Consider the following 15,721-nt stretch of genomic DNA (forward strand, 5'->3'; position numbering starts at 1 on the left):
CAGTGAAGCCGGCGCCATTGATTCCGATACCTGCGTTTGAAGAACCATTCAGTCGGGTTCTAGTCGACTGTGTTGGACCTTTGCCTAGGACTAGGTCGGGTCATAAGTACCTCTTGACAATCATGGATATGTCTACACGGTTTCCAGAGGCTATCCCATTGCGAAATATCACTGCCAAGACTGTGGTAGATGCTCTAGTGCAGTTTTTCACTAGGTATGGGTTGCCCAAGGAAGTGCAGTCTGACCAAGGGTCAAATTTCATGTCAGGCATATTTCAAGAGGTGATGTATCGTTTGGGTGTGAAGCAGCTGAAGTCGTCAGCTTATCATCCCCAATCCAAAGGTGCGTTGGAGCGCTACCACCAGACCCTAAAGACAATGATTAGGGCATTTTGTGAGGAGTATCCTGAGGATTGGGATAAGGGCATCCCTTTCCTGCTGTTCGCGACAAGGGACTCCCCAAATGAGTCGACGGGTTTCAGCCCATTTGAGTTGGTGTATGGTCATGGAGTTAGGGGCCCCCTGAAGCTCATCAAAGAGAAATTCATGACTGAGGATGATGAGGTCCACCTACTTGACTATGTGTCAAAGTTTCGTGAAAGGCTTTCAAAGGCTTGTGAGGTAGCTAGGGAACACTTGAAAGTGTCACAAGACTCTATGAAGAGAAAGGCAGACAAAAATGCCAAAGCCCGAACCTTCAAACCAGGTGACAAAGTTCTTGTACTGCTGCCCATACAAGGTGAACCACTGAAAGCCAAGTTCAGTGGCCCATACTGTGTCAAAAAGAAACTCAATGATGTGAACTTTGTGATCAGCACACCAGATAGATGCAAAGAACAGAGAATGTGTCATGTCAATATGTTGAAAGAGTGCTATGACAGAAAGTCAGTTGGTGTGACATAGGTAGTGGATAGCACAGTAGAATTCAAGGGTGAAAAGTTTTCACTGCATATCACTTACAGTGTATGTGTTTAATATCCATTAATGTATGCAAAACAGTTTGACATGATTGTATAAGCTCAGAAAATTCAAGCAATATCAATGTAAATGGTATCCATGAAAAGAGAACATGGAATTAATGCAGCTATTCAAAGAGCATGTGAAAGTATGTGATTATTGTTGCTTGACTTGGATTTCACCTCACATTCATTGTAAATAACAATGAGAAATTGTGAAGGTAAAAGAAACCCTTCTTTTTCCCATGGGGGATGGTGTCACAAATGTACACACAAGTAGTTATGTACATGTATCAAGGCTGTATGCATGGTTGTTTAATGTGTACATTGTATGTACACAGGGTGACCAGATTAATGGAGAACATTCTATATGATATGGGTATATCCACCGCCTTGGGGCATATGATGTGACAGAGACATCAATTTTTGTACAGCAATAAATATCTTTCTCTTGCTCATCAAACAATCGTTAAAACACTGTATTTTCATAATTCAAAAGATTTGTTAAGGTGATGTCGTGGAGTGTGATGCTGCAGGTGTTTTACGAATGATATGCAAAAATTGTGTGGATGTAACGAGGACACCATCTTTTGTGTTATTCTGGCTGTCATTTTTTTGTGTGTGTATGTTTTTCCTTTCTAACTCACAGTCAGAAAGGAAACACCATGTCTTATTCCACCGTATCATACATAGTTCATAGTATTACAAACAAATGAAAACGAATCAAATTTTAAAGCATTATAATTTCAGTAATTTTCAATATAATTGGAATCAACATCAACTTCTTACAAACAATTAAAAACTTCATTGAATTTGACCATATTTGTGTAAAATGGAATGGTCATAACTGTAAAAATATTTAATACACCCTTAAAGAGGCAAAATGGCAAATTTTTCCAATTTTCAATGCTCATTCTCAAAGTGAGGACGTAACATGGACATCAAGTCTTCGTTACATCACACAATTTCGTATGAATTTCATATAATACAGAATCTTCAGCAATGTAATTCAGACTTTAAAAGATTATCTCATGTGTAAACTACAATTAGAATCAATTTGCACTCGCATGCTACATCTGAAAACTTTTCACAGGACTGTAAGTTGTAAAGATTGTCTCAGAAATGCTGCACAGCTGTAACATGGACACGGTGTCTTTGTTACCTCTGACTCGTGTATCACACGTTAAGACGTAACATGGACACGGTGTCTTTGTTACCTCTGACTCGTGTATCACACGTTAAGACGTAACATGGACACGACGTCTTGGTTATGTCCGCACTGGATATTCAACAGTCATTTGCATATCTTCTTTGAAAATAAAATGAAGTGTTGAAACTTTTTACCAGTAAACAAATTTGTTTGATATGCTGTCTTTGGATTAAAAAAAAAAGATATATACAATTGTCATGAATTATTAATTGTGCATGCATTACTAGCATGTAACATAGACGTGACGTCTTTGTTACGTCAGCACTGAATTATTAAGTCATTTAAATATATTTTCTTGAAAAATCAAATAAACTGTTTAAAATTTGTACAAGTAACCGAATTTGTTTGGTATGCTGTCTTTGGATTATTCAATAACATTATTTACAGTGTCATGAATTATTTGTTTGTAATTATACATATTTCATGCATTAGGATGTAACATGGACGCGATGTCTTTTTTACATCAGCACTGAATTATCAAGTCGTTCACATATTTTCTTTTAAAAGAAGGGGAGTTCTAAATTTTTCACATGTAAACTTGTTTGATAAACTGTCGGATTATACGGTAACTTAAATTTCTATATATTTGCAGTGGCATAATTTTTTAATTTCAATTATACGTGTCACAGATATGGATGTAACATGGACGTGGCGTCTTTGTTACATCAGCAGTGAATTATCAGATCATTTTACAGTTTCTTTTGAAATGAAATGGATTGTTTAAATTTGTCACAGCAAAATAATTTACTTGACATTTGGTCTTTGGAGTATTTACTAACTCTACCCATAAACTCATACCTTGAATTGCAACTGCCTAACACTGCACATTAAGACGTAACCTAGACACAGCGTCTTTGTTACATCAGCAGTGAATAATCAATGTATGCATAAAGGTCGCATTCATGTCGAGTTAAGACATATCATATTTGTGTGCTTTTAAATTTGCGGATAGCACATGACTCGCAAAATTAGTGAAAACAAAAACCTTGCAATATACTTGGCGTATACAGTATAGCATTACTATTTCCAAACAGTATAAGGTATAGACCAAGGCATTAGTATGCCACTGGTCTCCAGCAATAATATCCTCTCTCAAAAGAATTCTCAAATTTTACATCAAGTTTGCACAAATGTTCATCCACATAAAACATAATTTCTAATGAATCTATGTTGTTTCACATTTTGGGGTATCAACCCCCTACTGTTTTTCTACACTTGTTGCAATTGTTAAAACAGACAAATTATATCATCATTGCTTCAAATGAAAGATTTCCTCACAGTCTGCGTCGATCCACAAGTCTTTCTTACGAGGTAAACTGCATGAAAAAGTCAGACAGAAAGTCACATGAAATTCAGCTTCATCATTGCACCGAATGTTTTGATGTGGTTGCAACCACGTTGCAACACATCTCATGATATCAAATGTGAAAGCATCTAACCAGTCAAATGTTACCAGATCGGTCGGGCCCAGACGAGCAAGATGGTACTATTACACCCGTGGATGTGCAGGTGTTTCAGACGTCCACCGTTACATCTATTTATAATTATAATTATTATATACACTACAGAGTATCCTTCTTTTAAGTTCCTCAACAAGTGATGACATTGTGTATTTTCCTGACAGAATCACTTTTGCACAGATTATCAGTTTAGTACCCACCAAGTCTTCATTGAACCTCTTTCGATGCAATATCAAATCACAAAACTCACTTTCTATTAAATCTAGAGAAGTAAAGGCAACAATACTCGGTCATTGCCGGTTCTCCTGTCCTTTATACAAGATGAGACATTCAATGATATGAAATTTACGTTTTCATGCAAAACATGCTAAATCCCTGAAAATCAATTTTTAAAAAAAAATTATATTAAAAAATATAAATAAATAAAGTGTGCCGGATTTTTGTTCTTTCAATTTTTTTTTTTTTTAATCTACAAGGCTGCTTTGGTAATTTGAATTGGTGAACAAAGGAATAAACTAAAAGAAATATGTGTAATTAAAAATCACTCATTTTCTCCAAAGTGATTGGAATGGATTTAGCACGTTTTGCATGCAAGCTCTTCAAATATTAATAACAACTAATATAGATCTAAATTCTCAAACAAGAACCTCAAGATTGTATTTTCAAACCATTTCTAAACCTTGCTTTAACTCTTAAAGATGTGAAAACAGAGGAACATTGACTAAACTATCAATAGTTGCTTTGAACCTGATGCAGTGGGCAAGATTATGTGGTTGTAGGACAAATATCACCTGGATAATTACTCATAAGGCTATGATATCTATTCTTCTTGAGCCAGGAATCTCTGTACTCTAGATGAAACTGACCGGTAAATGGCATCATCAAACCCAAGATACCGATTTGAAACTGGCACTGGCGGAGATGGAAATGTGGTAAAAATACCATTCTTCAAAATCAAATCAGTTTCTTTTTTGTCCGGCCAACAATACTTGTTTTCCCCTTTGGTGACGAGAAAGTTCACAAGTAGCTTATCGTCTTGGGTTTCCACGACTTCCCCAACCCACCATGCATCATCATAGATGACGACGACAAATTCCCCAACACCAACTGGGCGACTTCCTGTAAAGAAAAATAAATAAAAAATAAATGTGTATACATATATATAAATATATATATAAATATATATGTATATATATATGGTATGTCACATCAAATCGTTGACGTTTGTCATGGATTTGATTTTGTTCATATTTTTGTCATACTTTGGGCACCAATGAAAAGTGTGACCCCTTCCTTTCATTTTCAGAGCATAGAAAGAATGCTTGATTGAAACCTTGGCTCCATTGCATAAATTTAACACAATAACAGTTTTAGCATCTACTGGTATATGCTTGTGGGCTAGATAAGATAAAGTAATATTTGCACTGATGAACAGGGCAATTTTCTTATGGAAATATGACAGTATATCCATATCCATTCAAAAACTGGTCTTGAAGGCGTCATACAGATACGGGTTTCTTATTAAATCTGTCTTGTCACTTGTCTACAAACCTGTACTTTGAACTTGTGAGCCAGCAGGTTCAGAGTCATCTGAGGAAAAAAAAAAAAAACACTTAAAAGGAGTCATAACTTGAAAGCAAATAAGCAGGGAATTCAATGTGTTGGTCATCCAGAATTCAGAGCAAGCAATATCATGCTATGGGAGATCAGTGATGTTGTAGTTAAAAATGTAAAAATAACATGCTCAAGAGGGATGGCAGTCTGTACTGGTGATCAATAAGTGTAGCCATCATATGCGCAAAACCAGGAGTAGCATGGATCAATTATGTATTAGAGAAGTATGCTTGAAAAACAATCTTATGAAAATTTGCAGGTTTAGTAATTTAGATTTCCATTGACTGTCCCAAATAACCGACTCCCATCAACAATTTTATTTTTTTTAATAGTGTATATGCTTTCAAACATTCTAAATAACTCTTCATATGCACAGATGATGTTAAACCTGTAATAAACTGTAGGAAAAAATGATAAATCAACTGTATTTACACACCTGTTACTGTAACTGTAACTTGCACTCGTGGGCCAGACAGAGGTGAAAGATGGGAAGATGCCCTCACACTATCAGACTCCTCTGAGAATTGAAAAATGGTATTGCTTGTTTACATGTACAGTAGAACCTTGTTATAAAGAGGTCAGATATAACAAACCCTGTTATAGCACGGAAATTTTGCTAGTCCCAACTCTTTACAATCTTTTCGTTTTGACAAGAAAAACCCTTTTTAACAAGGTAATTTCCATGGTCCCAAGGACCTTGTTATAACGAGGTTCCACTGTATCAGGGTCATTCGCACAGGATGGCCTGTATTATAATCCCCCCCCCCCAAAAAAAAAAAGGCATATGGGCAGAGAAATTCATCACCGATACCTTATAATTCACTACCTTGGAAATAATTTCATAATGCTGGAAAGTGTTATTTTGATACACATATTTTTAGTCCCTAATAAGAGAAATGGTTATCTCCCATCCTGCATTTTTTCTGTTGCTCGAGCAGTACAAAAAAAAATAAAAAAATCTGAATACACTTGAACCATAAATGTTAAACCTGTATTAAAAAGAATGAAATATACAGGGTAATCCAAGAAAAACAGAATGGCATACTTGTACAGTGAACCTTGCCTTAGTTGAATCTACATTTGGATTTAAGAAATAGCCTTGACTTAGAGAAATATTGGATTTATGAGGGGTTAAAATAAATAGAGTATAAAGAGAAAAGAACTTGAAAAGACCTTCAACTTAGGTGATTATTTGATTTATGTGAGGTTGAATTAATCAAGATTGACTGTATTAATTACTCCGATGCAAATCCAATGGCATGAAGTGAAAATAGAGAATTTTCCTACAAGAATTACACCAATCAATGACTACCGAACAATTAATGCTGCATATCTAATGAAAAGATTAAGTTGCACAATGCTCCTTTTCTAGCATTGTAGCATTGTGCAATGTCACCTATCCAATAAACATTCTTTGGTCGTCTCCCAAGGCAGTGGCCTTTGATGTGAACTTTGGTTGAAGAAATTGAGAAATTCATCTTAAATTGCTCCATAAAAATATCTCAAGAATGCAAAAGTACTCAACCAAATTAGAATTTTTGGCATCATTCTTCTTCTGGGAAAATTCTCTATACCTCAATGCCAATATTTTTCGCATCCGGGTAATGCAAGTATGCCATTCCGTTCGTTTTTTTTTTTTTGTTTTTTTTTTTTGAGGGGGGACCACCCTGTATTTACAGACCTGTAACTGCAATAACTCGCACTTGTGGGCCAGACAGAGGTGGCAGAGGGGAAGGTGCCTTTTTAGAAATGGAATCATCATCTTGTGAGGCGGACGGAGATGGCAGATGGACAGATTCCCTTTCAGGATCAGAATCATCATCTTGTGAGGCAGACGGAGATGGCAGATGTACAGATTCCCTTTCAGGATCAGAATCATCATCTTGTGAGGCGGCTGGAGATGACAGATGAGCAGGTGCCCTTTCAGGATCAGAATTGTCATCTACAAAGAAAAAGACATATTACTTTTGAACATGTCAATTGCTTTGTAGAACATATGAATTGTGTAATGGTTATTAATGGTTACTGTACAAGCTGAAATTTTCCTGGTGGTTTATTTTCGCAAATTTCGTGAGTCAAACCCTCGCGAAAATTTCCACTTCAATTTATGTCTATATATAGTAATGGCAACTGCAAAATTGCAAAACTGGGACTAATGTTTAACAACGATAAATTCAAAGTGAGCCTTAAGCAGGAAGGGGTGCAAATATCCATAAATGGAAAAGCAACAGAGAGGGTGAATAAATTCCATCTCAAGGATCCCCATAGGCGGCCATTACACGGAAGTAGTAAAACTTTGAAAATTCATACCTCTCGAACGGATTATCCGATTTTGCTCAAACTTTCACCATTTTCTTCCTCTAATTTTTCTGCATTTATTGAATGCACGTAGTTTAATTCCCCTTTAAGCTACATAACTCACCATCAAGATCATTGTTCTGCTGCTCAGTCTGCAACTGTACTTCAATCCAAGGATGTACATAATCTTGGTTTTCACAAGTCCCATCTCCTGCAATACAAGCGTGACACGAACAGGATAGATTCCGCTTCTGCACTATTCCTGGTCGAACTGTTTCCACAGAGTGAACCTTTCTAGTCCCAGGTAGGGTTTTCCCTCGTCTTTGACGATTCCGACAGATTTCATCTTGAGGGATGAAGAAGAAGGTACGGCGGAAGTGCATGCACTGTCCCTGATCATTTACCTTGTCACTCCTGGTTAATGCTGCCTCACAATAGTTGAACATCTCACGTGCATTTGTTACCAAGGCCTGTTCAGATTTGACAGCAGTTGATACCATCGTTTTTACAACAGCACTTTCGCCGTCAGACGGCCCCTTCCCATGTCTTGATGCAAAGAAGTTATGCTGAATGGGGAGCCCCACATCTTCTATTGAGTAGGACACATCTACGAATGGACCACGGGACTTGTATTGGGCACTGCAGCCATCTGAAAATCTCACAATTTTTGTGAGTTCTTCCTCCTCTTTGAGATGCTGTATTGCTTTGCTGGAAAAGACATGTACAGCATGATGATCATGCACAAGGTCATCTGAAATGAAGACAAAGGAGTTTATGATAGGTTTACGTGGTTGTGTACACCTCTCATTGTGGCAATTGGTATAAGCAATTATTGGGTGGAGAGTAACTTGCTCATGGGACCAATAAGCGGATTGGATTTCGTTCTGACTCTGACAAGTAAAGTTTTCGGCAAAATCCAGCACCATCACTGCCATTCCTTCAGGAACCTTCCCTGACGTCAGCAATGAGAATTGCTCATGCTGCCATTGCTTCACAAACAAGTGACTGGAAAATGTTTGAAGTTCATCCTCTAATTCCTCACACAGCTCTTTAAGAGATCCCTCTTTTAGGCCCTTGACTTTCCTGGAGACCATTTTCTCACCCTTTCTGGTTGTTTTCTTTTCTTTCACTAATTCCCATTTGTGCCACTTCACCTCACAGGTTTGGTCAAGTCCAGCAAGATGTCGTCGTATGATGTGGACCCCACATTTGCTGCATTTCCTCTCAGTGCATGCTAACTGATTGTACTTCATATCCCCCTTCTGGCATAGGGTTATGGCTGCTGCTGTTGACACATCTTTTAATCTACATTCTGGCTTCTGTTGTGTGGTACAGATGGAGTTGATGACCTTCAACTTTAAGCGAATATTCTCACAGTACTCGCAAAGGCAGCCCTGGAATGATATGCTACCAACTTTCTTGACATTTTTCGGTCTTAATTTGAAGAAGGATGAACGCCCAATTTTCACCCCAGGGTTATCCTTTCTGAAGCCATGGTACAGTTGTTCTACAGGCATTTGCAAAACTAGGGGCTTTGCGAGAGACTTCTTGCTCACTTGCTTCTGATCTGGAAGCTCCACTGAGTGGCGCTTGTAATAGTTCTGAACCAAATCCTTGGTGTTCTCTGGAAGAGAACATGGATTTCTATATTGTAGTTTTGCAGAAAGTTTCTTTACAGCATGACGAGACACTCCATACATTCTGCACGCATGTCTTTCTAGGCCGTACCTGTGAAGAATACGGAAGGATGGAAGAAATAGCCGTCTTTGCTTTACAGCCTTCTTTTTTCTCTTCCCACGCAGCAAAGCTAGCTGCTTCTGCACACCAGAGGCAATGAGATGGTCTACCTTGGATGTTTTTTCGTCAATGTCTGGTATCTTTGATTTCTTATGAGGCTTCATCACCATTTTCAGAGCCCTTTTCTTTTGTGGGGATGCTTTCTCTATTAGGTCACACACTGTCTCAGCAAACAATTGCGGATCCTTAGAAATGGATTCTCTGGCTCGCTGTAATGATTTTCTTCTTGCAGCCTTTGATCGGGATTTATCCTGACCCTCCCCTTCAGCGATCTTCACTTCAGCTTCCATGCTTGCCATCAGTTCTTCCACCTCTTTCAGTTTCTTTTGTTTTTCCAGAGCTTCTAACCGCATCTTTAAGATTGTCATTTTTTCCTCCTTATATTTCTCCCTCCTTTTCTCATTGAGTTCATCCCTTTTCTCCTTGCTCATTCTTGCCCTCTGTAATCTCTTAGCTGTTGCCCATTTCCTTCTCTGCTCACTTTGCTTTTTTTCACCTGCTCTCGTATGGACTGTTTTCACTTGGTCAGCCAACTCATCTTTCCTTCTCTGCCTCATCCTAGCCATTCTCTCTCTCGCTTTTTCATTACTCACTTTCCTTTCTTCTTCAGTCATGCGCAAACGTTTTTCTTTGTGTCTTAGTGCATCCTTTTCTCTGAGAGCATTATAATCCCCTGGTCGTTTGCGCTTCAAATTTTCCCGGTAAGATGGCTTTTTGGAATAGCCTCTTCACATGTGTCACTGCGTTGAAAATTGAATCTCAATTTCATTCCCACTGGAGCCATGATGATTTTTGGTACTAGCAAATGACTGTAAAAATAAAGGAGATCAAAACATACTTGTATGTAATTATCATTAACAAAAATGTTGCAATGTCCACAAAATTTATTTTCACAATAAATTAAACAATTAATTCCATACCAAAAATATACTTAACAATAGTAGTTGGCTTCAAATTACAACTGTTTCCCTTTTCTGAAATGGTTAAGATGTTCTGTTCAGTTGACCTTCCTAACATAACCTGACCCCCCTTTCCCCAAACTACCTGAAAACTATCTCTGTATCTATATTGACCCTATCTTAACTGGGGGGGGGGGGGGGGGGGGGGGGAGTCAATTTGATCCACTTGGACAAACTCTGACTGCTTGCATTTGATACCAAGTTTGTGTAAATTGGACTATAGGTCGTGAGGTTGTAACATGACTTTCTAATGTATTCGCGCGTTGGCACAAAATTCGCCCAAAAATTCATATTTTGCATGTTTGTGTACAGTTTACATGTAAGTAGAACGCATGGAAATTAATGATTTTCTTAAAATCTAAATTACAAAAAAAATCATAAAAACAATGAAATACAAAAGAAATAAAAACAGTGAAATACATAAGAAATTTACAAATCAAAACGGGGCCCTCTTGTTTGTTGGAAAAACTTAATTTGTTTTAAAGCATCTAATTTGCATATCATAATAAAATAACCCATTTTGGGCCATTTTTTGGGGGTAGCAATACTCTTTCTTTACATGTGTCTCGACATGCATGCAAAATTTTGCAACGATTGGCTGTTCAGGGCTGAGATCTGAAGGGGGGCTCAAATGAGCAAAAAAAAAAACAAAAAAAAAAGAATGAGCAAAAAAAACAAAAATTCAATTTGCCAACTGCCCCTCAAATTTGCAGAATACCGGGTACCGGTACTTGACTTTGCCGACTATGGGACTGAATTTGGGGGGGGGGGGGGGGACCGTAGTGACGGCCCTGCGCACGCACACACCCACCCACTCTCTCAAAACACTTGCAATCACTCACTCGTGCGCAGGCACACATTATGGTTTGTCCTACTACTCACTGACTGCCTTGTTTTTATCTGCCTGATAAGCATATCCGCACTCTCGGTTTCGAGTCACCACTCTCATTTTATTGAGCTGCCAGTTCTCGGTTCTTTTCTCCTTCTATAGCCTCTGGTATTGCGCAATCCCATACGCACTCCCTCTCAAAGTTCAGTACGAGTGTGCGGTCATCCATGTCACTGAAATGACTGCCCCTCAGGATATAGTGTCTTTGGCAACCTAAACCACGATAATGCCCTAAAATTCACGTAAAATTTTATTTTTAATTACATGGTTGAGAAAATGAAGTCTAAAAAAATAGGTCTAAAAGCGAGCAGCACCGTGGAAAATCAAGAGGGCACTCAGTCAAGTTCGACTGCGTTATCTTTGCACTGAAAGTTCGAATAGAAAGGGGGACAATGGCATTTGAAAGTGCTGCATTTTCTCCATCACGTAAGTCACATTTTTACACTAATTTTATTATCAATTATTTTTATCAGGCAGATAAAAATTAGGCGGTCGGTCGTTAGTAGGTCCAACCATACATTCATTTTCTGTGCCCAACACTCGACAGGCAACACACACACCAGGGTCCAGGAGGAGGTCTTTTTTTCTCCACAATTAATAAAATGCAACGTGGGTCATATACCCGACACGCTGCCTACATTTTAAATGAGTACGATTCCATATCAATTCATATCAATCAATGATTAAAAATTATTTCAGTTTCATTTTGTCTGCACGTCGAAACAAAAATTTCGGTTGGGGTTGATAACGCAAAAATGAACATGTGGGACTACAGCAGCCACTTCAAACTTCGACGCAACAGAGACTCGGAATCCTCAGATAGAGTTGTCTTCAAGGTAACTCTCAAGTTTTCAAAAGCTTTGACCCTTTCAGGCTATGGCAATACAACGAAAAAAAATGAAGTAAATTTTTATTGAAACGAATCACACTCAGACAGAAACATGAACGGTAATGCACTTAATCGACGAAAATTCTCAAACACTCTTACCTGCATGCGCATTTCCTGCATGTAATCGACTCAGACCCAGATTTCGACGTAACATCGATTCTTCGACGAACACTGTACTGGGATCGGACACATCGCACAATGTGCATACGTGTACTGCACAGCTGGGAAAGCAACCACACGCTGATCGTGTACGATTGGCGCCAGTAACCATAGCAATGCGTGCGGGGTGTTTGTATTACGGGGAAAGAGTCTGGACTAGATATGGAGGAAGGAATGTTTGTTTTCGACGAACAATTGACAGAAGACACGAACCTAGACCATGAATACTCATGCCTAAATTTTAAAGAAATTAACCTGAAAGGAAAAAATACTTTCATTGATTTTGTATTCGGAACATCGGTACCTGATGAACAGTACTATAATGCACATGTAAATGAAGTGAGATTTGTGTTGTTATACCATCTATCGACGTAACCAATATTATTTTCATGAGACACGATGCGTTACGTCGGAACCAGTACTTTCGCGGCGGCATCTAAAATTAGTGAGTCAAACATGGACCATACTATTCTTTCATGTATTTTGGCACTCATTAAAAATTATTGTCACAAGCTTCAGTTAGTTAATTACCAACATTATTTTGATTTTCTTGAATGATAAACCTGAAGAGAAGTTATGTCACAATTTATAGCTCTTTTCCCTATCGGACACCAAAATAAAAATTAATATAAAATTGATGATTTTCTCCAGAAAATAACCATTCCCGATTTGGTTGATAGGTTACCTACCCACCTATTCACTAAGTGTGGAACAAAAGGCTGAAAATTTTTGATCCACTTTTTTTCCCCCATCATACTCATCACCTCCGTCAATGTCACACTGTATCCCAACGCGGTGGAATGACCCGTATAGATATAGTACATACAGGCTGACCAGATCAGTGGAGAATTTTCTACATGGTATACAATGTAGCTACAGTACATGTATGCATGTGACAGGAAATACATTATAGCTCACTCAATCTAGAATGATTTAACCCATTCCAGAAAATTCTAGGAAGTGCTGGCTGAGTGAGGCACTGCCCTTGTAACCCAATGTGATTGGTAGTTAATTTTGGCAATGATGTTATGCACATATTAGGCAGTGAGTCATCCAGGATTCCTGGAATTTGGACTTGCTAGTATGTTCAGGGATGTAGCCCCAGGTTGGAGAAAATTACAGAATGTACTAGAAAGGGGTGAATGAATATATAAGCTGGAGAAATTCTGAGGTAGGCAGAGTACCCAACACCTCTGCTCTGAGAGTTACGTCACTTCTGGCTCTGAAGCCACTTGTTATAGTCAGTCCTGTGTTACATGTACCTGCTGACCTGCTATACAAACTGTGTTTGTGGAGATAAGGCCTGGGAGACATTTTGCCTGCAGAGAACTAATTTGCCTACGTTGGAGATAGACTCCATATTTTAGTGTCAACGGACATTATTACGGCAAAGCTGTGACGGGCTGGATTCCTTGCTGGACATTATAAAGTGAATCATCATTCAACGCATCAACTGGACGTGGTCGTCTTAACATTTGGATTCTGCCCGTTTCCTGTGGATTCCGCACGTTTCGCTGTGGACGTACATATCGTGGAATTTACCCCGGATCTATAACGTGGATTATTGCAACCCGTGCCTCTGGATTTACGTCGGAGGAATCATTCATCGGTGCATCAAGGACCATTCATCTGTGCATCGAACATCGTAGTTAGACATCACCAAGGGACTATATAACATCGTGATTACGATTTGGGCTGTAATGCGTGTAAGTGATTTTATTACTGATTTATAATTGTTTCTCTTGATCATTATTGTACTGATGTGAAAACCGATTAGGAGTCTGTACCCACAATATCACTGTTAATAAACCGCCTGAACATTAGTTGATTGTTTCTTTTGTGCGATCATTCTCAGAGTGATTTTGGTCGTAACAGACTTAAAAAATACTCTAGACTAGTGCGCGCGAGTGAGCTGAAATTTGTATATGTCCTTGTCATCACCACGTATGTTCTCATCTTTTTTTATATAAATTTTGGCGAGCGAGCGCAGTGAGCGAGCCGAAAATTTTTGTATTTCAGCTTACAAAACATGGAATTCTTGTCATTTTTTGCTTATTAAATCTCACAATTATAGTGACGACCTTATAGATATCGATTTATACCAACAAACTAAATACTCTAAATTAGTACGAGCAAGTGAGCCGAAATTTGTATATTTCTGCGTCATCATTACGTCTTTTTCTTATCTTTTTAATTTTTTTTGCGCCCCCTCCCCCGTATGTTTGAAACCGTTGGCGTCCTCTTTTGATTCAATCGGTGATCGCTTCAGAACGAATGAAATTGCAGTCGCTGCTCCGTGTAACATTTTTCCTGCTAAATATAAAATGACACGAGTGAACACAATAGACATTATCATTTTGTCTGCCTCATCGTCACGTTTTGTTCTTATCTTGTTCTCTTTTTTTATACAAATTTTGGCGAGCGAGCGCAGCGAGCGAGCCGAAAATTTTAGTATTTCATCTTACAAATCATGAAACTCTTGTCATTTTTTGCTTATTAAATCTTACAATTCTAATCAAGATATAGTGACGGCCTTATAGATAACGATTTATACAACAAACTGAGGACTTGAAAAAATACTCTAGATTAGTACGAGCGAGTGAGCCGAAATTTGTATATTTCCGCGTCATCATTGCGTTTTGTTATTATCTTGTTTGATTCGGGGGTTTTTGCGCACCCCCCCCCCCCCCCCCCCCGTATGTTCGAAACCGTTGGCGCCTTCTTTTGATCCAATTGGCGATCGCTTCAGAACGAATGAAATTGCAGCCGCTGCTCCGTGAAACATTTTGCCTGCTAAATATAAAATGACATGTGCGAACACAATAGACACTGTCATTTTGTCATTATCACGTTTTGTTCTTACCTTCCTTTTTATGTACATTTTTTGTAAAATTTTTGTATTTCAGCTCACAGAACATGGAATTTTTGTGTGAACACAATAAACATTGTCATTTTGTCTGCGTCATCTTCATGTTTTGTTTTTATCTTGTTTGATTTGGTTTCTGCCCCCCCCCCCCCCCCCCCCCCCCGACCACCAATCTCCCTCCCTCCCCCCTTCCGGGCGATTTTTTTTTTTTTTTTTTTCCTTCTTCTTCTTCTTTTCTTTTTTTTTTCTTCTTCTTCGTTTTTTTTTTCTTTTTTTTTTCTTCTTCTTCTTCGTTTTTTTTTCTCGTTTTTTTGCGCCCCCAAGGAGTGGCGCCCGGGGCACGTGCCCCCCTTGCCCCCCCCCCCCCCAGATACGCCACTGTTTACACCTCATGTATTAGCATGGCAAACCACCTCTTTAACTGATTACCAGCATGAAGCTAATCAACCAAAATTCAGTCCGAGGTTTATATGATAAACTGCAATACAGATTAGCTTCTACTAATGCTACTCTCTTACTCTTAAGTTAGACCTCTAACGTTAACCGTTACTATTTAGTACTAATTAATGCAAGAATTCATGCTGTTCTGAGTGTTCATGACCATCCCATGACATGTCAGAGAAGA

At 38.5% G+C, this 15,721-nt stretch overlaps 1 protein-coding gene across 1 annotated transcript in view; it reads right to left on the reverse strand.

Moving 5' to 3' along the window:
- LOC140245056 (guanylate kinase-like) overlaps nucleotides 1-15,721 on the reverse strand; it is a 33,136-nt gene that overhangs the window by 17,159 nt on the left and 256 nt on the right. The gene's annotated exons all lie outside the window — the stretch shown is intronic.

The sequence above is a fragment of the Diadema setosum genome, chromosome 22 (assembly GCF_964275005.1).
Source record: "Diadema setosum chromosome 22, eeDiaSeto1, whole genome shotgun sequence".
Classification (NCBI taxonomy): domain Eukaryota; kingdom Metazoa; phylum Echinodermata; class Echinoidea; order Diadematoida; family Diadematidae; genus Diadema; species Diadema setosum.